At 42.7% G+C, this 23,972-nt stretch overlaps 1 non-coding gene across 1 annotated transcript; it reads right to left on the bottom strand.

Annotated features, from left to right (window-relative positions):
• Positions 1-23,666: 23,666 nt before the first annotated feature.
• trnal-uaa (transfer RNA leucine (anticodon UAA)) lies at positions 23,667-23,749 on the bottom strand. Its single transcript has one exon. It is a non-coding gene; the product is annotated as a tRNA-Leu (tRNA).
• Positions 23,750-23,972: the final 223 nt, after the last annotated feature.

Below are 23,972 nucleotides of genomic sequence, written 5' to 3'. Positions count from 1 at the left end.
GGAGTGCACAAAGAGAGTGGTAAATTTGGGAACGTAGAGAAAGTGAGATTCAGTGGTAAGTCCGTGGTGAGTCTGGCTGATTATTAGCTGTAAAAAGGGACATTTAGATTAAAGTTTTGAATTGAACTTAGAACTTTAAAAACAGAAGTTAGCAGAAACTGCCTGTTAGTGGTAGTTAACTATCAGTCAGCTGTAAGTGTTAGTCTTAAATATGTGCTAATTACTGCGAGCAATGGGCATGGAGCTGAGACAGCACTTGTAACTTGTGTGTGGCTCCAATGGTATAAAACTAAACACTAACTGCTGATTCACAGTGTGTTCTACACAGTGATATTAAACGGAATTTGGTGAGAGTTTGAATGGGAACAGTGGTTGAAAGAGGTGCTGCTTTGGCCTCCAAAATACAGCCGGTAGATGAACGTTTGGTGAGTATTACCTTTTTTCTCGAAGGTTGGTCCACACTAAGACCTGGGAGCAATAACAATACTTTATTAAATTAATAATTTAACTATATAAACTAATTAATTAATATAATTATAAATAACCATTGAATAAAAACTAAGTAATTAAATTAATTCAGTGTGTAAATAAGCAAATACATTTATAAAAAATAACAAAAGATGGCAGGGCAGGCAATGAGTCGAGACTGTAATGTGTGGGAGTTTGTGGACATCGAATCTGTCCCACATTCCCACATCTGCAGGAAATGTCTATGCTTTATCCTCTCTGGCTCAGGGTAATTTGGCTGGAGTGCGAGTTCGACACACTCTGAAACACACAGGATAAGTGATTTAATCCAGAAAACAGTCACATCCCACAGAAAAGCGCAGGTTCAGTAAAGTCCGTGGCTGATTGGGTGCCGTGTAGTGAGAACTGTGGAGAGCTGAGAATGAGACACTGCTCCTGCCCAACGATAAGGATAATGATTGCGTGGAGGACATCCACAATACATACCAAGGTACGTGGCTCAGAAGGTTGTCCACAGGCATAGATAGGAAGAAATATTAAACAATTACTTTGCATCAGTATTTATCAGGGATTCAACACCGGTGGACATGACATTGGATGATATTAGAAATGAAATAACTGCATTTAAAATAGCAAGAGAAAATATGATATAAACTAATCAAACAGAAAATGGATAAAATGCCGGCTTCGGACAAATTACATCGAGGGAAGAGATAGCAGAGGCATTAATAAACATATTTTATATTTCGTTAGAATAAAGTGCAGTGCCGGAGGATTGTCAGATACCTAATATAATACCTATTTTTAAGAAGTGAGGTAGAACGTGTCTGAGGAACTATAGTCCTGTCAACTTAACGTCGTTGGGAGGAAAAATAATGGATTCTCTACTAAAGGAGAAAGTGAAAGAACAACTAGAAACCAAAAATGAATAGTCAGCATGGATTATAAAAGGGAAAGTCTTGAATTGACCAAATTCTTTGAATTTTTCGAAGAAGTAACAGATAGCGTAAACTAACGTAATGTAGTAGATGTAATTTATCTAGATTTCGAAAGGCCTTCGATAAGATACCCCATAATAGACTGAAAGGGCAGATCACAAATTGTAATTACAATTAATAATAATAATTGGGATGTTTTAAAATGGAGTTAGCAGATTTTTAAAATAGATCCCACAGCCTGTTTTTCAGACTGTGGGAAGCATGTGTGGGATGCCTTCCGCAGAGGGTCAGATGTTCCAATTCATAGACCAAAGGCCTTGGGAGCTGGGCACAGACACAGATAACGTCGAATTTGAATTCTATATTAAGATACAAGTTAAATAAAAAGAATCATAACAACACGTATCCTGAATTACTAATTAAAGTATATAGAGGCCAGATTGGAAGAAGCAACCTACCAGATAATCATGTGTTAATCAATCAGCACATATTAATTGTAACTTGCGTAATTAAGTAAGACGATAGTCTGAAACTGTATAACATAAGATGTCTCTGGCAGTTTCTCTGAGCATTCATTCAAGGGTAGCACACCTGCCAGCTTGTATCTCCGAGTGGTGGTTTGAAGTTAACTCTAACAACGTGGCGCAGTCAGCAGGATCTACTGGACGGGCAGATTGTCGTCAAAAAGCCAAACCAACCGAATAATGAGTGAGTAGAGAATTACCTTGAGAAATTCTCCTCGCAAAGTAACCAGAGATCCAACGAATCTGAGGTAGAGTCCATGCAGCATGTAAATCCAGTTGAAGGGTGCGTCAGGACAATGTAAATATGTACTGCAAGTGTTGGGACAATAAGTACGTATACGAGATATCGGGGAAAAAGCCTCAGTGTAAATAGTTCCGCATAAGTAAAGGCGGAAAAACAGCACTAGGTAAAAAGCCTTGGTTTAAAAAGTTCTGCTTAAGTAAAGATGGTAAAACAGGAACTGGGGAAAAAGCCCCAATGTATGAAATGGCAAATGAATCTGCCAAGGCCCTTGGAGGGCTGATGTATAAACTACCAGAAGAGTTTCTGAGAGATAAATCTGAAAAGCTCATGAAGATGGTTAAGGCAGGATATGATGAAGGGAAAAAGATAATTTTAACAGCCGGAAAGATGAATAGAAAGATACCCGAAGGTGAGATGGACAGAGAAAGTGACAAAAGACAACAGGATGTAAGTATAAAAATAGATATAGATGACAGAAGGGAATGGAGAGAGGAATTTGGCCCAAATTTGTATCCCCCACTAACAGGGTTATGATTAGGACCTGAGGAAAATAAAGTATTGATTGGGGGCCAGAAGGCTCGCTTAGTCGATATTTTTCGGAAGTCCATAACAAAAACTGTTAGTGACTATCTTAAGTGAAGTATGGATGCAAAAATAGAGTCGGCCAAACAATAAGCTTTGTTGAATGAAGAGAGATTTTTGTGAATGTCTGTCTTTGAATGAAAGTGCTTGTGTGATTTTTGACTGCGGAATATTTGACGTGGGAATTAATGAATTTTTCAGGTGTCTGAAAGCCTGCTTCAGAAAGTGGTAGAGCTGTCTGTTGTTATGGCCCCACCCCCTTTTTCAGAAAGAGTGAATTTATTTTAACCCTTTGTAGTGCTGTCCAGTATGACGGAAGTTTTAAGAAAGTGTGAACCTAGAATTGAATTACATTTTAATTTAGAAACGCAGGTGTGGATTTATTCAGATGATATGTTATGGAGCTAGAAAATGCACAAAGGAGAGGTTTGTTGAGGAAAAGATTAAAAATGTGTGGTCCCGATGGTTTAAAAAAAAATGTCGACACGCTCACTTGTCAAAGAAAACATGTAATCATTGATTACATTTGTTTGAAAGACAATACATTCAGTCTAGGAATGAGATAAAGAACGGAGAAGGAAAATTGTAATGCCTTAAAAAAATAATTTTGCGTGGGTGTCTCAAGGCTGCGGGCTTGGGAGATACGCTCCCATATTTCTTTGTGTAAAATATTGATGCGAAAGCTTCGAGCTCAGTAAAAAAAAAATTAAATAAAAGATTGGCATATTTGAATTGGGATTTTGAGATATTTCTGGTGATTCGCCTTGATAAATATTTTGGTTGTATTGGAAACTCTTGGGTTTGGAAGACTTTTAATAAAAGTAAACATACTGCGTCAGAAGCTGAAGCTTAAAAAGATTAAATTTATGAGATACTGTATCACAAAATTGAAGTTACAGCGCAAAAGATTAGAGTTTGTGATGGTCAGCTTCTAAAACAGAAGTTAGGCACATAATTATAAAACAAGTACTTTGCATTCTGTGATCTGTGAATCACTATAAGCATAAATGATAAGTCCGATTAAAAAACAGTATTACCATATTTAACATTTCATAATCCAACAATAAATACAAATACTACAAAAGGGGAGCAGAAATTAGGATGGGAGAAGTGAAGAGTTAATTTTGTTGTGAAGATTTCAAGTACCACTCTTTAAGAAAATACACAACAAAATGAGATACATTTAAAACAAAAAGTTAATTCTGATCACTTAAAAAAAAATAAAACAATCATGTTTGGAAACAATGTAGAAATACCTTCAGGGATCAGGTCAAACTCCTGGGCAAGTGGGGAGCTATCTGCGAAAGTGTAAAATGAATTTTGAAAAAAATTAAATGTTAAAACGGCAGGCTTTAGCAGTTTAGAACAAAGGAAAATATAAGTTGAACTTGTACTTAAGATACAGTGGTTGAGAACCATAGAAACTGAGACGTAAAGGCTTTGAAACTGGAACATTTGAGATAACGGAAAGCAGCTATCAAAGCCTCCGTGCTAGACTCTCTTCTAGTTATGAAAAATACATTTGAGATAACGGAAAGCAGGATTTAAAGTAAATCCCAAAAAGGCACAAATCGGACAACCTGTGGTACAGGACCTGGGACACGAAATATCCCAAGGAACTCGGACCATGTCCAATGACAGGAAGGAGGACATTAGGATTATGCCTCGACCAAAACCAGTCTGAGGGGTTTGTAAGGTACTAGGGTTCGTTAGCTATTGTAGGAATTTTGTGCCGAACCACAGCAATTGCAGAACCAATACAGTGGCTAGTGAAAGGAAAATCCGGTTGAAATGGAAATGGTAAGACTCTAACTAAAGCTGGAATATCCAGGATGTCTTTTATCAACAGAATGTAAACGTGATCATCACCGTCCTTCCGATTCTACAAGGACAAGCTACAAGGCCGCCCCTCGGGGGTCCAGAAGCATTTAACCACAGCAGAGGGTACAACAACTACGTAAAGCAGCCTCTAGGAGGCGGCATCTAAGTGTCAGGAGCGTTTGTCTTGAAGCCATAAGATAAGTGTGTAAAAAATGTTACCTGAATTTTGTAAACCAGGGGAATTAACCTTGGGAAATTGCGTGGTAGTTAAACCTGGAACAGAAGTAATGTTGTTATTTGACAATGTGCAGCATGAAATGTTACCTGTGAGCATAAATTAATCAGCCCTATACCTGCCAGAAAAAATTAGCCACAAGACTAAAGCTTTGTAAATACGATTGCTAGACACAATCCTGAGAATAGCTAGTGACACATCAGGAGCAAGGGAGTAACACAAGAAGCTGAGACACAAAGAAGGAAGACAGAGCAGATTTACAGCGAATGACGCATTAACTTTACAGGGACATCTCTAGTAGATGTACCAGATATGCAGGCGATCAAGGCAGGTGTAGATAGTTTGAGGGGAACAACGGAGGTACTAATCAGGAAACAGCCCAGGATTGGGATAGAATCTTCAGAGTTAGGATCTAAAACATCCAAAAAAATGCTAGAGGGTGTATCCGTATTGGAAGGCCATGCACGAACAATTAACGAGCAAAATAAGCAGGAATTGAGAGGACGATGCCGAGGACAGGAAAAGAGACACATGTCATGCCTATGGGAGATGGATGATTGGTCAGGTGAGACACAATATGGATCAGATACAAACCGGGCGAGTTACAGGTTCAATAAATAGTACCCAGTTGAAAGAAATGGCACAGCACATTGGGCCATTAGATGCATGCACCCTGAAAAATAGAAACATAGAAACATAGAAAAAGGTTGCAGGAATAGGCTATTCGCCCCTTCAAGCCTGCACCAACTTTGAATAAGATCATGGCTGATCATTCACCTCAGTACCCCTTTCCTGCTTTCGCTCAATACCCCTTGATCCCTTTACCTTAAGGGCCATATCCAACTCCCTCTTGAATATATCTGATGAACTGGCATCAACAACGTTCTGCGGAAGAGAATTCCACAGGTTAACAACTCTCTGAATGAAGAAGTTTCTCCTCATCTCGGTCCTAAATGGCTTATTCCTTGTCCTTAGACTATGACCACTGGTTCTGGACTTCCCCAACATCGGGAACATTCTTCCTGCATCTAACTTGCCCAGTCCCGTCAGAATGTTTCTGAGGTCCCCTCTCATTCTTCTAAACTCCAGTGAATACAGGCCCAGATGATCCTATCTCTCCTCATATGTCATTCCTGCCATCCCGGAAATCACTCTGGTGAACCTTCGCTGCACTCCCTCAATAGAAAGAACGTCCTTCCTCAGATTAGAACAAAACTGAACACAGTATTGCAGATGAGGCCTCACCAGGGCCCTGTACAGCTGCAGCAAGATTGCCCTGCTGCTATATTCAAATCCCCAAAATATGGGAACAACATGCTATTTGCCTTCTTTCTGTCTGCTGCACCTGCATGCCAACCTTAAATGACTGATGTACCATGACACCCGGTTCTCGTTGCTCTTCCCCTTTGCCTAATCTGCCGCCATTCAGATAATATTCTGCCTTCGTGTTTTTGCCACCAAAGTGCATAAACTCACATTTATCGTTATTACACGACATCTGCCACGCAATTGCCCACTCACCTGACCTGTCCACGTCACCCTGCAGCCTCTTAGCATTCTCCTCACATATCACACCGCCATCCAGCAAAATGTCACCTGCAAAATTGGAGATATTATACACAATTCCTTCATCTAAGTCATTGATGTATATTGTAAATTGCTGGGGTCCCAGCACTGAGCCCTGCGGCACCCAACTAGTCACTGCCTGCCATTGTGAAAAGGATCCGTTTATCCCGACTCTGTCAACCAGTTCTCTATCCACATCAATATATTACCTCCAATGCCATGTGCTTTAATTTTGCACACCAACCTCTTGTGTGGGAACTTGTCAAAGGTCTTTTGAAAGTCACACTACACCACATCCATTGGTTCTCCCTTGTCGACTCTACTCGTTACATCCTCACACAATTCTCAAAGATTCGTCAAGCATGAATTCCTTTTCATAAATCCATGCTGATTTGGACCGATCCTGTTAGTGCTTTCCAAATGTGCTGCTATGTCATCTTTAATAATTGATTCCAACATTTTCCCCACCACTGATGTCAGGGTAACTGGTCTGTCATTACCTGTTTTCTCACTCCCTCATTTTTCAAAATGTGGTGTTACATTCGCTACCCTCCAGTCCATACGAACTGATCTAGAGTCGATGGACTGTTAGAAAATGATAACCAATGCATCCATTATTTCTAGGGCCACTTCCTTAAGTAGTCTGGGATGGAGACCATCAGGCCCCGGGGATTTATCGGCCTTTAGTCCCATCACTTTCCCTAACACAATTTCCCACAAATAAGGATTTCCTTCAGTTCCTCCTTCTCACTAGCCCCTCGGTCACATACTATTTCCAGAAGGTTATGCATGTCTCCCTTCGTGAATGCAGAGCCAAAGTATTTGTTCAACTGGTCTACCATTTCTTTGTTCCCCATTATAACTTCACCTGAATCTGACTGCAAGGGACCTACGTTTGCCTTCACTAATCTTTTTCTCTTCACATATCTATAGAAGTTTTTATGTGCCCAGCAAGCTTCCTCTCATACTCTATTTTCCCCCTCCGAATTAAACCCTTTATCCTCCTCTGCTGAATTCTAAATTTCTCCCTGTCCTCGGGTTGATGCTTTTTCTGACCAATTTATATGCCTCTTCCTTGGATTTAACGCGATTCTTAATTTCCCTTGTTAGTCACGGTTGAGCCACCTTTCCCGTTTTATTTTTACTCCAGACAGGGATGTCCAATTGTTGAAGTTCATCCATGTGATTTTAAATGTTTTCCATTGCCTATCTGCCGTCAACCATTTAAGTATCATTTCCCAGTCCATTCTAGCCAATTCATGTCTCATACCATCGAAGTTACCTTTCCTTAAGTTCAGGACCCCAGTCTCAGAATTAATTGTTTCACTCTCCACCTTAATAAAGAATTCAACCTTATTGTGGTTACTCTTCCCCAAGGGGCCTCGCACAACAAGAATGCTAATTAGTCTTTTCTCATTACACGTCAACCAGTCTAGGATGGCCAGCTCTCGAGATGGTTCCTCGACATATTGGTCGAGTAAACCATCCCGAATACACTCCAGCAAATCCTCCTCCACCGTATTGCTACCAGTTTGGTTAGCCCAATCTATAAGTAGATTAAAGTCTCCCATGATAACTTCTATACCTATGTTGCACATTCCTACTTTCTTGTTTGATGCTGTCTCCAAACTCACTACGATTGTTTGGTGATACACAACTCCCACTAGCGTTTTCTTCCCTTTGATATTCCGCAGCTCCACCCACACAGTATCCACGCGAATGTCCTTCCTTACTATTGCGTTAATTTCCTCTTCAATCAGCAATGCCACCCCGTCTCCTTTTCCTTTCTGTCTATCCTTCCTCAATGGTGAATCTCCCTGGATGTTGCGTTCCCAGCCTTCGTCACCCAGGAGCCATTTCTCCGTGATGCCAATTACATCATATTCATTAATTGCTGCCTGTGCAGTTAATTTGTCCACCTTATTACGAATACTCCTCGCATTGAGGCACAGTGCCTTCAGGCTTGTTATCTTAACACACTTTGTCCCTTTAGAATTTGGCTGCAATGTGGCCCTTTTTGGTTTTTGCCTTGGATTTCTCTGTCCTCCACCTTTACTTTTCAGCCCCCATTTTACTTCCCTCTGTCTCCCTGCATAGTTTCCCATCCCACTGCCATATTAGGTTAACCCCTCCCCAACAACACGAGCAAATTCTCCCCTGTGGACATTGGTTCTGCCCAGGTGGAAAGCGTCCTGTTTGCACTGGTCCCAGCTCCCCCAGAACCGGTTCCAATGTCCCAGGATATTGAATCCCTCCGTTCTGCACCACACATTCATCTGAGCTATCCTGCGATTCCTACTCTGACTCGCAGGTGGTCGTGGTAGCTATCCTGAAATTGCTACCTTTGAGGTCCTATTTGTTAATTTACCTCCCAGCTCCCGAAATTCAGCTTGTAATTCCTCAGACAGAGTGAGTCAGACTCAAACACAAACACATAAAGAGCTCTCTTAAGACAGAGGTTGAGAGACACAGAAACTTTGCATAATCCCATTTCTTTGTCAGTTGAGAACGTTATAAAGTTATCGACATGTGCACATTCAACAGAATATATTCTGGTATAACTGAGCAGGATGGGAGGAAATCGGTTTGAATTTAAAGATTTACCAGGAGTGGGGTTCGAACCCACGCAGCTATACACCCTTTGGATTTGACGTCCAACGCCTAAACCACTCGGCCATCCTGGTTTTGTCAGCATTCGGATTTTGTCTCTGTGAGAATCTGGGCTGCAGATCCACTCTCACAGACACAGGTTTTCAATGAGCATTTTCAAATATTTATCAGAATATTGACACAGGGGCAACTCTCCTATTATTTTTCGAGTAATGCTCTGGAAACTTTCACATACACCGAGGGTGCAGACGGAGCTTCAATTTAAAATTTCATCCGAAAGTCAACAGCTTCAACAATGCAAAATTTCCCAAGTACTGCATTTGAGTGTCAGCCAAGATTCTCTGCTCAAGTCTCAGTATTCGGACTTACACACACAGCCTCCTGATTCAGTCGAGAATGCTGCCACTGAACCAAAGCCGATACCAAAGCTCACATCCGTATTAATTTTCCCAAGTCTTTTTATATCGTTCCAGGACATATGGAAGTAATATTCAACATTTTGAAAAAGCTCCACCCTCGTCAGGGAATTGAACCCCGACCTCGCGCGTGACAGGGAGGGATACTAACTACTGTACTAACGAGGAACTGACGAGCTTTTGTTTTGTCAGAGCAGGAATCGAGCTGTGAACAGAACTGGACACCAAGAGAAGTCGACAGGCACATTGAGAGACAGAGACAAACCGACAAACAGGGAGAGACAGACAGCGAGATAGAGACAACGTGAGACAGAAACTATGAGACTGAGAAGGAGAGGCAGACTAAGTGAGAAAAAGACTCAAACACACACATATACAGAAATGTGTGTGTGTGTGCTCTTTCAAGAGAGAGAGGGAAACAGTGAGAGAAAGACAGTGACAAAGACAGTGACCAAGAGAGAGACAGAGAAAGAGTGAGCGACAGATAGAGAGATAGACAGAGATATAAACAGAAAATGATGGAAATACTCAGCAGGTTAGAGAAAGGAACTAACAGAGACAGGCAAAGATAGAGACAGGTAGAGACATGGACAGACAGGGATGATGGGAATGAGAAAGACAGTCAGACAGAGAGACTGAGAGAATCCCATTGGAACAGAACTGGACATCGTGAGAAAGAGACAGATAAGGTGAGAAACAGGGAAACAGGGAGAGACAGACAGCGAGATAGAGACACAGAGAGACAGAAACTTTGAGACTGAGAGGGAGGGTCAGAGTGAATGACAGAAAGACTCAAACACATCCATACACAGAGATGTGTTTGTGTGCTCCATAAAGAGAGGGAGGCAAATAGTAATGGAATGACAGAGACAAAGACAGGGACAAAGAGAGAGACAAAGAGGAAGACAGATAGAGAGAAAGACAGATATAGAGAGAGATAGAGACAATAATTTGATTCTGTCTTTACAAAGGAAGATACATAAAACCTTCCAAATGTACGAGGAGACTGTGAGTCTAGTGAGAATGAGGAACTGAAATATATCCTTATTGGCGGGAAATTGTGTTTGGGGAATTGATGGGATTAAAGGCCGATAAATCCCTGGGTCCTGATAGTCTGCATCCCAGAGTACTTAAGGAAGTGGCCCTAGAAATAGTGGATGCATTGGTGATCATTTTCCAACAAGCTATCAACTCTGGATCAGTTCCTATGGACTGGAGGGTAGCTAATGTGACGGCACTTTTTAAAAAAGGAGGGAGAGAGAAAGCGGGTAATTCTAGACCCGTTAGCCTGACATCAGTAGTGTGGAAAATGTTGGAATCAATCATTAAGGATGATATAGCAGCCCATTTGGAAAGCAGTGACAGGATGGGACCGAGTCAGCATAGATTTATGAAAGGGAAATCATGCTTGAAGAATCTTCTGGAATTCTTTGAGGATGTAACGAGTAGAGTGGACAAGGGAGAACCAGTGGATGTGGTGTATTTGGACATTCAGTAGGCTTTTGACAAGGTCCCGCACAAGAGATTGGTGCACACAATCCAAGCGCATGGTATTGGGATTAATGTACTGACGTGATAGAGAACTGGTTGGCAGACAGGAAGCAGAGAATCGGGATAAACAGGTCCTTTTCAGAATGGCAGGCAGTTACTGGTGGGGTGCCGCAGGGCTCAGTGCTGGGACCCCAGCTCTTTACAATATACATTAACGATTTGGTTGAAGGAATAGAGTGTAATATCTCCAAGTTTGCGGATGACTCTAAATTGGTGGCGGTGCGACCTGTGAGGAGGATGCTAAGAGGCTGCAGGGTGACTTGGACAGATTAGGTGAGTGGGAAAATATATGGCAGATGCAGTATAATGTGGATAAATGTGAGGTTATCCATTTTGGGGGCAAAAACACGAAGGCAGAATATTATCTGAATGGCGGCAGACTAGAAAAAGGGGAGGTGCAACGAGACCTGGGTGTCATGGTTCATCAGTCACTGAAAGTGGGCACGCAGGTACAGCAGGCGGTAAACAAGGCAAAAGGTATGCTGGCCTTCATAGATAAGGGATTTGAATATTGGAGCAGGATGACCTTAGTGCAGTTGTACAAGGCCTGAGTGAGGCGGCCAGACTTGGTATATTGTGTTCAGTTTTGGTCTCCTAGTCTGAGGAAGGACGTTCTTGCTATTGAGGGAGTGCAGCAAACCAGTTGCCAAACAGTTCTCTATTCACGTCAGTGCATTATTCCCAATACCATGCGCTTGGACTTTGTGCACCAATCTCTTGACTACATCCACTGGTTCTCCCTTGTCCACTCTACTCGTTACATCCTCAAAAAATTCCAGAAGGTTCATCAAGCATGATTTCCCTTTCATAAATCCATGCTGACTTGGTCCGATATTGTCAACAGACTGATTCCAGGGATGGCAGGACTGTCATATGAGGAGAGATTGGATCAACTGGGCCTTTATTCACTGGCGTTTAGAATGATGAGAGGGGATCTCATAGAAATATATTAGATTCTGACGGTACTGTACAGGTTAGATGCGGGAAGAATGTTCTCGATGTTGGGGAGGTCCAGAACCAGGGGACATAGTCTTAGGATAAGGGATAGGCCATTTAGCACTGAGATGAGGAGAAACTTCTCTTCACTCACAGAGTTGTTGACCTGTGGAATTCCCTGCGCAGAGAGTTGTGGATGCCAATTCATTGGATATATTCAAGAGGGAGTTGGATATGGCCCTTACGGATAAGGGGGTGAAGGGATATGGAGAGAAAGCATGAAAGGGAAACTGAAGGAATGATCAGCCATGAACATATTGAATGGTGGCGCAGGCTCGAAGGGCCTAATGGCCTACTCCTGCAGCTATTTTCCACGTTTCAATGTTTCTAAAACAGAAAATGATGAAAATACTCATCAGGTTAGAGACAGGGACAAAGTGAGACAGGCAAAGGCATGGGCAGAGATGATGGGAAAGAGAGAGACAGTCAGACAAAGCTTCTGAGAGAATCCCATTGGAACAGACGTGGGCACCGTGAGAAAGAGACAGATTGGGAGACAGAGACAAACAGAGAAACAGTCACAAACAGAGTGGGTTAGACTCAGACTCAAGCACACAGACACATGCACAGCTCTCTAAAGACAGAAAGCAAGAGACTGAGATACACAGATACATTTCACAATTTAATTTCATGATTGGCTCAGAGTGTCACAGATTTACAGAAAATTGTTGATTCAACAGATGAAAATCGGGTATCACTGATCAGCATGGGAGGAAATCATTGATAAATTAAAGAGATTCGAGTACGAACCTTCGTGGAAAAATCCCATTGAATTGTAAGGCCAACGCCTTAACCACTCGGCCAGCCTGGTCCTTCCAGTGTTTCGATTCTGTCTCTGTGAGAATCTGGGCTTCAAGTCCACCCCACAGACACACATGCACATCGGGTTTCAGTGAGCATTTAGGAACATTTTTAGTAATATTGACATGGGGGCAACTCTCCTATTCTTTTTCGAGTAATGCTGTGATCCACCCGAGGGTGCAGACGGAGCTTTAATTTAACATTTCTTCCGAAAGTCAACAGCTTCAACAATGCAAAATTCCCCAAGTACAGCACTTGAGTGTCTGCCAAGATTATCTGCTCAAGTCTCAGGAGTGCCACTTAAACACACAAACTCCTGATTCAGTCGAGATTACCGCCACTGAACCAAAGCCGATACCAAAGTTCACAACCGTATTATTTTCCTCAAGTTTTTCTTAAAAGTTTCATGACATACCAAATTCATGGTGATGATTTATACAGACAGTTGCACATACACAGATATATATATATATATATATATACAGATAGACAGACACAGACACACACGCACATAAACAAAAATATACTCGCAACAACGGACATGCACAGATGTCTTAGACATATCGAGGGATAGACAGGCTGAATCACTGTCGCAACTTTGGCTGATTTTTGCGTTTTTCTATACGTAAGTATCGTGAATATTGCAGTTTAATAAAAATGATTAAAAAAATGACAGTTTTGAAAGGTGTGGGACTTTATTCCATCTATCTCAGGATGAGTTTTGCAGAGACCTGGTTAAATTGTGAAATGGAATGAAAAATGCTGAGAATCGTAGTCGGCAGGATTCGACCTGCAGGGGGAAAATACGATGGATTTTCTACTCCATCGCTGTAACCTCACGGCCACGACTACTCGTTATGTTTTCAAATGTTACTCAGATAAAACTCAGTCATCCACCATCTGCAGCAGATGACACAGAATTCTGAAAAAATCTCCTCTTCCTGTATTTTTGCTGTTCTGTATTGCACTGGAACTTTTTAATATGAATCTTTTCCAAGAAACAGAAGTAAAATCCTGCATTTTGAAAAAGCTTCCTGCCCGTTGGGGAATTGAAACCCTGTCTTCTGCATAACAGGCCGGGATACCGAGCACTATACCAACGAATGTGGGTTTGGTCAGAGCAGGAATCGAGCTGTGAAGAGAACTGGACTCCATGAGAAGTAGAGAGACACATTGAGAGACAGAGACAAACCGACAAACAGGGAGAGACAGACAACGTGATAGAGACAACGAGAGACAGAAAGTGTGAGACTCAGAAGGAGAGGCAGACGCAGTGGGAAAAAGACTCACGCACATACATATACAGAGATATGTGTGTGTGTTCTATAACGAGAGAGAGGGAAAGAGTGAGGCAAAGACAGTGTTAATGACAGTGATAAGGAGAGAGACAGATAGAGAGAGAGCGACAGATAGAGAGAGAGACAAAGATATAAACAGACATTGATGGAAATACTCAGCAGGTTAGAGACAGGAACTAACCACGATAGGCAAAGTGATACGGACGGGCAGAGGCATAGACAGACAGAGATGATGGGAAAGAGAGAGACAGTCAGACAGAGAGATTGAGAGAATCCCATTCGAACAGAACTGGACACCGTGAGAAAGAGACAGACACATTGAGAAACAGAGACAAACAGTGAAACAGGGGGAGAGAGACAGCGAGATAGAGACAGAGAGAGACAGAAAGCTTTAGACTGAGAGGGAGGGTCAGACTGAGTGAGACACACACTCAAAGACTTACAAACACAGAGATGTGTTTGCGTGCTCCATAAAGTGAGGGAGGCAAATAGTGATGGAATGACAAGAAAAAGACAGGACAAAAAGGGAGACAGATAGAGAGAAAGACAGATAGAGAGAGAGACATAGAAACAAAAACAGAAAATGATGGAATGACTCAGCAGGTTAGAGACAGGGACCGACACAGACAGAGATGATGGGAAAGAGAGAGACGGACAGATGGTGAGTCCGAGAGAATCCCTTTGGAACAGAACTGGACAAGTGGCAGACGCAGAGAGCCAAAGACTCAAACACATGCACAGCTCTCTAAAAAGAAAGATAGGCAGAGACTGAGCGATACAGATACCTTTCATTATCTGCTCAGAGTGTCACCGAAACATGCAAATGCAACAGATGTTAATCAGGTATCACTGAGCAGCATGGGAAGTAATCTCTGTTTAATTAATCAATTACCAGTTGTGGAGTTCGAACCCTCGCAGTTATAATTCCATTGGATCTTAACTCCAACACCTTAACCACTCGGCCATCCTGGGCCTGGCAAAAACGGGCTTTGTCTTTGTCAGAATTTGGGCTTCAACTCCACCCCCACAGACACACACATACACAGAGGGTTTCAGGGAGCATTTTCGAACATTTTTAGTGATATTGACACGGGGGCAACTCTCCTATTCTTTTTCGAGTAATGCTCTGGGACCTTTCACATCCATCCGAGGGAGCAGGCGGAGCGTCAATTTCACAACCGCATTATTTTCCCCAAGTTTTTTTAAAAGTTCCAGGACGCACCAAATTCATGGTGATGATTTCCACAGACAGTTGCACATACACAGAGACACACACACATAATATAACCAAAAATATACACGCATCAACATAGAAACATAGAAATTAGGTGCAGGAATATGCCATTCGGCACTTCGAGCCTGCACCACCATTCAATAACATCATGGCTGATCATTCAACCTCAGTACCCCTTTCCTGCTTTCTCTCCATATCCCTTCATCCCTTTCGCCGTAAGGGCAATATCTAACTCCCATTTGAATATATCTAACGAACTGGCCACAACGACTTTCTGCAGTAGAAAATTTCACAGGTTAACCACTCTCTGAGTGAAAACGTTTCTCCTCATCTCGTTTCTAAATGGTTTACCCCTTACTGAAAGACTGTGATCCTTGGTCTCGAACTCCCCAGCAGCGAGAACATTCTTCCAGCCTCTAAGCTGTCCAATCTCGTCAGAATTTTACATGTTTCTTTGAAATCTCCTCTCATTCTTCTAAACTCCAGTGGATACCAGCCCAGTTCATCCAGTCTCTCCTCATATGTCAGTCCTGCCATCCCGGGAATCAAGCTGCTGAACCTGCGCTGTACTCCCACAATAGCAAGGACGTCCTTCCTCAGATTCGGAGACCAAAACTGAACACAATATTCCAGGTGTGGCCTCACGGAGGCCCTGTACAACTGCAGTAAGACCTCCCTGCTCCTATACTCAAATCCCCTAGCTGTGAAGGGGAACATGCCATTTGCCTTCTTCACCGCCTGCTGCACCTGCATACCAACAATCAATGACTGATGTATCATGACACCCAGGTCAAGATATACAAAGATTGCCTTAGACAAATAGATGGATAGACAGGCAGGGTCACTGTTGCAACTTTGGCTGTCTTTTGCGTTTTTCAGTCGAGGATACTGCCACTGAACCAAAGCCGATACCAAAGTTCACAACCGTATTATTTTCCCCAAGACTTTTTTTAAAGTTTCAGCACATACCAAATTCATGGTGATGATTTGCACAAATAGTTGCACATACACAGAGACATATATACAGAACGACAGACGCAGAGACACACACACCCACACATATAACCAAAAATATACATGCACCAACAGACATGCCTTCGACATACAGAGGGATAGACAGGTTGAATCACTGTCGCTACATTGGCAGATTTTTGCGTTTTTCTATCCGTATGTATCATGAATATTGCAGATTAATAAAAATGAGAAATAGATGTCAGTGTTGAAATGTGTGGGACATTATTCCGCCTATCTCAGGATCCATTTTGCAAAAACCTGGTTAAATTTTAAATGGAATGAAAAATGCGGTGAATTGTAGTTGGCAGGGTTCGAACCAATGCGCAGAAAACCCAAAGGATTTCCAGACCATCGCTTTAACCACTCAGCAAAACTACTGCGTCTCTGGCACTTTAAATGTTGCTCAGAAAAAACTCAGTCATCCATCTCTGTGCAGCAGACGGCCACAAAATCCTGAAAAAGTCTCCGTTGCAAAAAGTCTGGAAGAGGCAATCTCCTCTTGCTGTATTTTTATTGTTCTATATTGCTCTGGAACTTTTTAATATAATCTATACCAAGAAACAGAAGAACAATTCGACATTTTGAAAAAACTGCTTTTCCGTCAGGAAATTGAACCCGGTGCTCCCGCGTAACAGGGAAAGCATAATCACCACGATACGGACGAGCGAATGGGTTGCGTCAGAGCAGTAATCGAGCTGTGAACAGAAGTCGACAGACACATTGATCGACAGACACAAACCGACAAACAGGGATAGACAGACAGCGAGAGAGAGACAACGAGAGACAGAAAGGGTGAGACTGAAAAGTCAGTCAGAGCCAGCGAGAAAAAGACTCAAACACCTACATATACAGAGATGTGTAAGTGTGATCAATAGAAAGAGAGGGAAAGAGTGAGAGAAAGACAGTGATAATGACAGTGACAAGGTTAGAGACAGATAGAGAGAGAGCGACAGATCGAGAGAGAGACAAAGATATAAACAGAAAGTTATGGAAATACTCAGCAGGTTAGAGACAGGAACTACCAGCGACAGGCAAAGAGAGACAGACAGGCAGAAACATAGAGAGACAGAGATGATGGGAAAGAGTGAGACAGTCAGACAGAGAGACTGAGAGAATCCCATTCGAACAGAACTGGACACGGTGAGAAAGTGACAGACACATTGAGAACCAGAGACAAACAGGAAAACAGGGAGAGACAGACAGTGAGATAGAGACAAAGAGAGACATAAAGTTTGAGTCTGAAAGAGAGGATCAGACTGAATGTGAAAAAGACTCAAACACATACATACACACAGATGTATTTGCGTGCTCCATAAAGAGAGGGAGGCAATTAGCGATGGAATGACAGAGAAAAGGACAGGGACAAAGAGAGAGACAAAGACGGAGACAGATAGAGAGAAAGACAGATCGAGAGAGACACATAGAGACAAAAACAGCAAATAATGGAAACACTTATCAGGTTAGAGTCAGGGACTAACAGAGACAGGCAAAGACATGGACAGACAGAGATAATGGGACAGAGCGAGACAGTCAGACAGAGAGTGTCAGAGAGAGGCAGACTGAGAGAGACAAAGAGTCAAACACACAAACACAAACACAGCTCTCTAAAGAGAGAGAGCGGCAGAGACCGAGCGACACAGATACATTTCACAATTTCATTTCATTATCGGCTCAGAGTGTCATATCGTTACAGACAATTGCAGATTCAGCAGATGAGAATCGGGTATCACTGAGCAGGATGGGAAAAATCTACGTTTAATAAAGGAATTACCAGGACTGTGGTTCAAACCCACGCGGGTATAAACCCATTAAATCTTAAATGCAACGCCTTTACCACTCGGGCCTTCCTGGTCCTGATCCTGTCAATGGTTGGAATCTGCCTCTGTGAGAATCTGGGCTTCAGCTCCACCCCCACAGCGACACACAGACACATCGGATTTCAGGGAGCATTTACGAACATATTTCTTAATATTGACACGGGCGCAACTCTCCTATTCTTTTTTGACTAAGGCTCTGGGAACTTTCACATCCACCCGAGGGTGCAGATGGAGCTTCAATTTAAAATTTCAGCCGATGGTCAACAGCGTCAACAATGCAACATTCCCCAAGTACTGCATTTGAGTGTCAGCCAAGATGATGTGTTCAAGTCTCAGGAGTGGGACTTACACACACAACCTCCTGATTCAGTCGAGAATGGAGCGACTGAACCAAAACCGATATCAAAGATCACAACCGTATTATTTTCCCCAAGTTTTTTTAAAAGTTCCAGGACGTACCAAATTCATGGTGATGATTTCCATAGAGAGTTGCACATACACAGAGACATACATACATATAGACATACATAGACACACGCACGTACAATAACCAAAGATATACACGCATCAACATGGAAACATAGAAACATAGACATTTTGTGCTGGAATATGCCATTCGGCCCTTCGAGCCTGCAACACCATTCAATAAGATCATGGCTCAACATTCAACCTCAGTACCCCTTTCCTGCTTTCTCTCCATATCCCTTTATCCCTTTAGCCGTAAGGGCCCCTTTGAATATATCTAACGAACTGGCCTCAACGACATTCTGCGGTAGAAAATTTCACAGGTTAACCACTCTCTGAGTGAAGAAGTTTCTCCTCATCTCGGTCCTAAATGGCTTAAACCTTATTCTTAGACTATGATCCTTGGTCTCGAACACCAGAGCAACTGGAACATTCTTCCAGCCTCTAAGCTGTCCAATATCGTCAGAATTTTATATGTTTCTATGAGATCCCCTCTCATTCTTCTAAACTCCAGTGGATACCAGCACAGTTGATCCAGTCTCTCCTCATATGTCAGTCCTGCCATTCCGGGAATCATGCTGGTGAACTTTCGCTGTACTCCCTCAATAGCAAGGACGTCCTTCCTCAGATTTGGAGACCAAAACTGAACACAATATTCCAGGTGTGGCCTCACCAAGGCCCTGTACAACTGCAATAAGACCTCCCTGCTCCTATACTCAAATCCCCCAGCTATGAAGGCGAACATGCCATTTGCCTTCTTTACCGCCTGCTGCACCTGCACACCAACAATCAATGAATGATGTACCATGACACCCAGATTAAGATATACACAGGTTGCCTTAGACAAATAGATGGATAGACAGGCAGGGTCACTGTAGCTACTTTGGCTGGCTTTTGCGTTTTTCAGTCGAGGATGCTGCCACTGAACCAAAGCCGATACCAAAGTTCACAGCCGTATTATTTTCCCCAACACTTTTTTAAAAGTTCCAGGACATACCAAATTCATGGTGATGATTTCTGCAGACAGTTGCACATACACAGAGACATAGATGCAGATAGACAGACACAGAGACACACGCACACACATAACCAAAAATAGACATGCACCAATGGACATGCACAGATGCCTTATACATATAGAGGGATAGACAGGCTGAATCACTGTCGCTACTTTGGCTGATTATTGCGTTTTTCTATCCGTATGTATCTTGAATATTGCAGATATTGAGATTTTGCATAAATATGAGAAATAGATGTCAGTGTTGAAAGGTGTGGGACGTTCTTCCGCCTTTCTCAGGATCAGTTTTGCAAAAACCTGCTTAAATTGTAAAATGGAATGAAAAATGCTGAGAATCGGAGCCGGCAGGATTCGTTCCAGCGCGGGGAAAACCAAAAGGATTTCTCGACCATCGCGTTAACCACTCGGTCACAACTACTGCGTCTCTGACACTTAAAATATTACTCAGAAAAAACTCAGTCATCCATCTCTGTGCAGCAGACGGAACAGAATCCTGAAAAAGTCTCCGTTTGCAAAAAATCTGGTAGAGGCAATCGCCTCTTGCTGTATCTTTACTGTTCTATATTGCTCTGAAACTTTTTAACATGAATCTATACCAAGAAACAGAAGTAAAATTCGACATTTTGAAAAAGCAGCTTTTCTGTTGGGGAATTAAATCCAGTTCTCCCACGTAACAGACGGGGATACTCACCACTATACGGACGAGGGTACAGGTTGTGTCAGAGCAGTTATCGAGCTGTGAACAGAAGTCTGCAGACACATTGACAGACAGAAACAAACAGGGAGAGACAAATAGCGAGAGAGAGAGACAACGAGAGACAGAAAGGGTGAGACTGAAAAGTCAGGCAGACTCTGAGAAAAAGACTCAAACACTTCCATATAGAGAGATGTGTGTGTGTGATCAATAAAGAGAGAGAGGGAAACAGTGAAAGAAAGACAGTGATAAAGACAGTGACAAGGAGAGAGACAGATAGAGAGAGAGCGACATAGAGACAAAAACAGAAAATAATGGAAATACTTATCAGGTTAGAGACAGGGAGTAACAGAGACAGGCAAAGACATGGACAGACAGAGATAATGCGACAGAGAGAGACAGTCAGACAGAGAGTCTGAGAGATTCCCATTGCAACAGAACGAGACACCGTGAGAAAGAGATAGATTGAGAGACAGAGACAAACAGAGAAACAGGAAAGACAGAGTGGGTCAGAGAGGTAGACTGAGAGAGACAAAGACTCAAACACACAAACACAAACACAGCTCTCTAAAGAGAGAGACCGACACACATACATTTCACAATTTCATTTAATTATCGGCTCAGAGTGTCACAGAGTTACAGAAAATTGGTGATTCAGCAGATGGAAATCGGGTATCACTGAGCAGGATGGGAAAAATCTCTGTTTAATGAAGGAATTACCAGTAGTGGGGTTTGAACCCACGGGGCAATAAACCCATTACATCTTAAGTCCAACGCCTTTACCATTCGGTCATCCTGGTCCTGATCCTGTCAGTGGTTGGACTCTGCCTCTGTGAGAATCTGGGCTTCAGCTCCACCCCCACAGCGACACACAGAGACTTTGGATTTCAGGGAGCATTTACGAACATTTTTCGTAATATTGACACGGGCGCAGCTCTCCAATTCTTTTTCGACTAAGGCTCTGGGAATTTTCACATCCACCCGAGGGGGCAGATGGAGCTTCAATTTAAAATTTCAGCCGATGGTCAACAGCTTCAACAATGCAACATTCCCCATGCACTGCATTTGAGAGTCATCCAAGATGATGTGTTCAAGTCTCAGGAGTGGGACTTACAACACAACCTCCTGATGCAGTCGAGAATGGAGCCACTGTACCGAAACCGATACCAAAGTTTACAACCATATTATTTTCCCCAAGTTTTTTAAAAAGGTCCAGGACATACCAAATTCATGGTGATGATTTCCACAGACAGTTGCACATACTCAGAGACATACATACAGATTGACATACACAGACACACGCACACACAATAACCAAAACTTTGCACGCATCAACATAGAAAGATAGTGACAGAGAAATTAGGTGCAGGAATATGCCATTCGGCACTTCGATCATGGATCAGCATTCAACCTCAGTACACCTTTCCTGCTTTCTCTCCATACCCCTTGATCGCTTTAGCCGTAAGGGCCATATTTAATTCCCTTTTGAATATATCTAACGAAATGGCCTCAACGACTTTCTGCGGCAGAACATTTCACAGGTTAACCACTCTCTGAGTGAAGAAGTTTCTCCTGATCTCGGTCCGAGATGGCTTACCCCTTACTCTTAGACTGTAATCCTTGTTCTCATACTCCCTAGCAACGAGAACATTCTTTCAGCCTCTAAGCTGTCCAATCTCGTCAGAATTTTATATGTTTCTGTGTGATCCCCTCTCATTCTTCTAAACTCCAGTGGATACCAGCCCAGTTGATCTAGTCTCTCCTCATATGTCAATCCTGCCATCCCGGGAATCATGCTGGTGAACCTTCGCTGTACTCCCTCAATAGCAAGGACGTCCTTCCTCAGATTCGCGGACCAAAACTGAACACAATATTCCAAGTGTGGCCTCAACAAGGCCCTGTACAACTGCAGTAAGACCTCCCTGCTCCTATACTCAAATCCCCTAGCAATGAAGGCGAACATGCAATTTGCCTTCTTCACCGCCTGCTGCACCTGCATGCAACTTTCAATGACTGATGTGCAATGACACCCAGATCAAGATATACATAGGTTGCCTTAGACAAATAGATGGATAGACAGGCAGGGTCACTGAGGATACTTTGGCTGGTTTTTGCGTTTTTCTATCCGTATGTATCGTGAATACTGCAGATTAATCAAAGAAAGAAAACAGCGGCTGCGTCGAAAGATGTGGGACGTTGCTCCATCTATCTCAGAATCAGTTTTGCAGTAACGTGGTTAAATTGTGAAACAGAATGAAATATGCTGAGAAACATAGTCGGCAGAGTTCAAACCTGCGCAGAGAAACCCCGATGGATTTTTTGTCTATTGCCTTACCCACTCGGCCACGACGACTGGCTCGCTGCATCATTAAATGGTACTCAGATAAAACTCAGTCATCCATCTCTGTGCAGCAGACGGCCACAGAATCCGGAAAAGGTCTCCGTTTGCTAAAAATCTGGAAGAGGCAATCTCCTCTTCCTGTATTTGTACTGTTCTGTATTGCTCTGGAACTTTTTAATATGAATCAACACCAAGAAACAGAAGTACAATTCTACACTTTGTAAAAGCTGCCACCGCGTCGGGAGTAGAAACACGGTCTCCGGCAGGACAGGCGGGGATTCTCACCACGATACTATCGAGCATGAGTTCTATCAGAGCAGGAATCGAGCTGTGAACAGAACTGGACACCATGAGAAGTCGACAGACACATTGAGAGACAGAGACAAACTGACAACCAGGGAGAGACAGACAGCGAGATAGAGACAACGAGAGACAGAAAATGTGAGACTGAGAAGGAGAGGCAGACTGAGTGAGAAAAAGACTCAAACATATACATATATCGAGATGTATGTGTGTGATCTATTAAGAGAGAGAGAGGGAAAGAGTGAGAGAAAGACAATGATAAAGACAGTGACAAGGAGACAGATTGAGAGAGAGAAATAGAGACTAAAACAGAAAATGAAGGAAATACTTCTCAGCTTACAGGCAGGGACTAACAGAGACAGGCAAAGACATGGACAGACCGAAATGATGGGAAAGAGAGAGCCAGTCAGACAAAGACTCTGAGAGAATCCCATTGGAATAGACGTGGCACTGTGAGAAAGAGACAGATTGAGAGACAGAGACATACAGAGAAACAGGGACAGACAGAGTGAGTCAGACTGAGAGAGACAAAGACTCAAACATACAAACACATACACAACTCTCTGAAGAGAGAGAGAGAGGCAGAGACCGAGCGAGACAGATAAATTTCACAATTTCATTTCATTATCGGTACAGAGTGTCACACAGTTACAGAAAATTGTTGATTCAACCGATGAAGAAACGGTGTCACTGATCAGAATGGGAGGAAATCCGTGTTAAATTAAAGAGATACCAGGAGTGGGGGACGAACCCACGCGGGAAAAACCCCATTGAGTTTTAAGGCCAATGCCTCAACCACTCGGCTATCCTGGTCCTGTGCGAACCTGGATTCCGTCTCTGTGAGAATCTGGGCTTCAACCCCAACCCCACATACAAACACATACACATCGGCTTTCAGTGAGCATTTACGAACATTTTTCGGAATACTTACACGGGGGCAACACTCCTACTCTGTTTCAAATAATGCTCTGGGACATTTCATATCCACCCGAAGTTGCAGACGGAGCTTCAATTTAACATTTCACCCGAAAGTCAA

Source organism: Pristiophorus japonicus, chromosome 23, assembly GCF_044704955.1.
Source record: "Pristiophorus japonicus isolate sPriJap1 chromosome 23, sPriJap1.hap1, whole genome shotgun sequence".
Taxonomy (NCBI): Eukaryota; Metazoa; Chordata; class Chondrichthyes; family Pristiophoridae; genus Pristiophorus; species Pristiophorus japonicus.
Note: the sequence above shows the minus strand (reverse complement) of the source record. Positions and strands in the feature narration are given on the sequence as shown.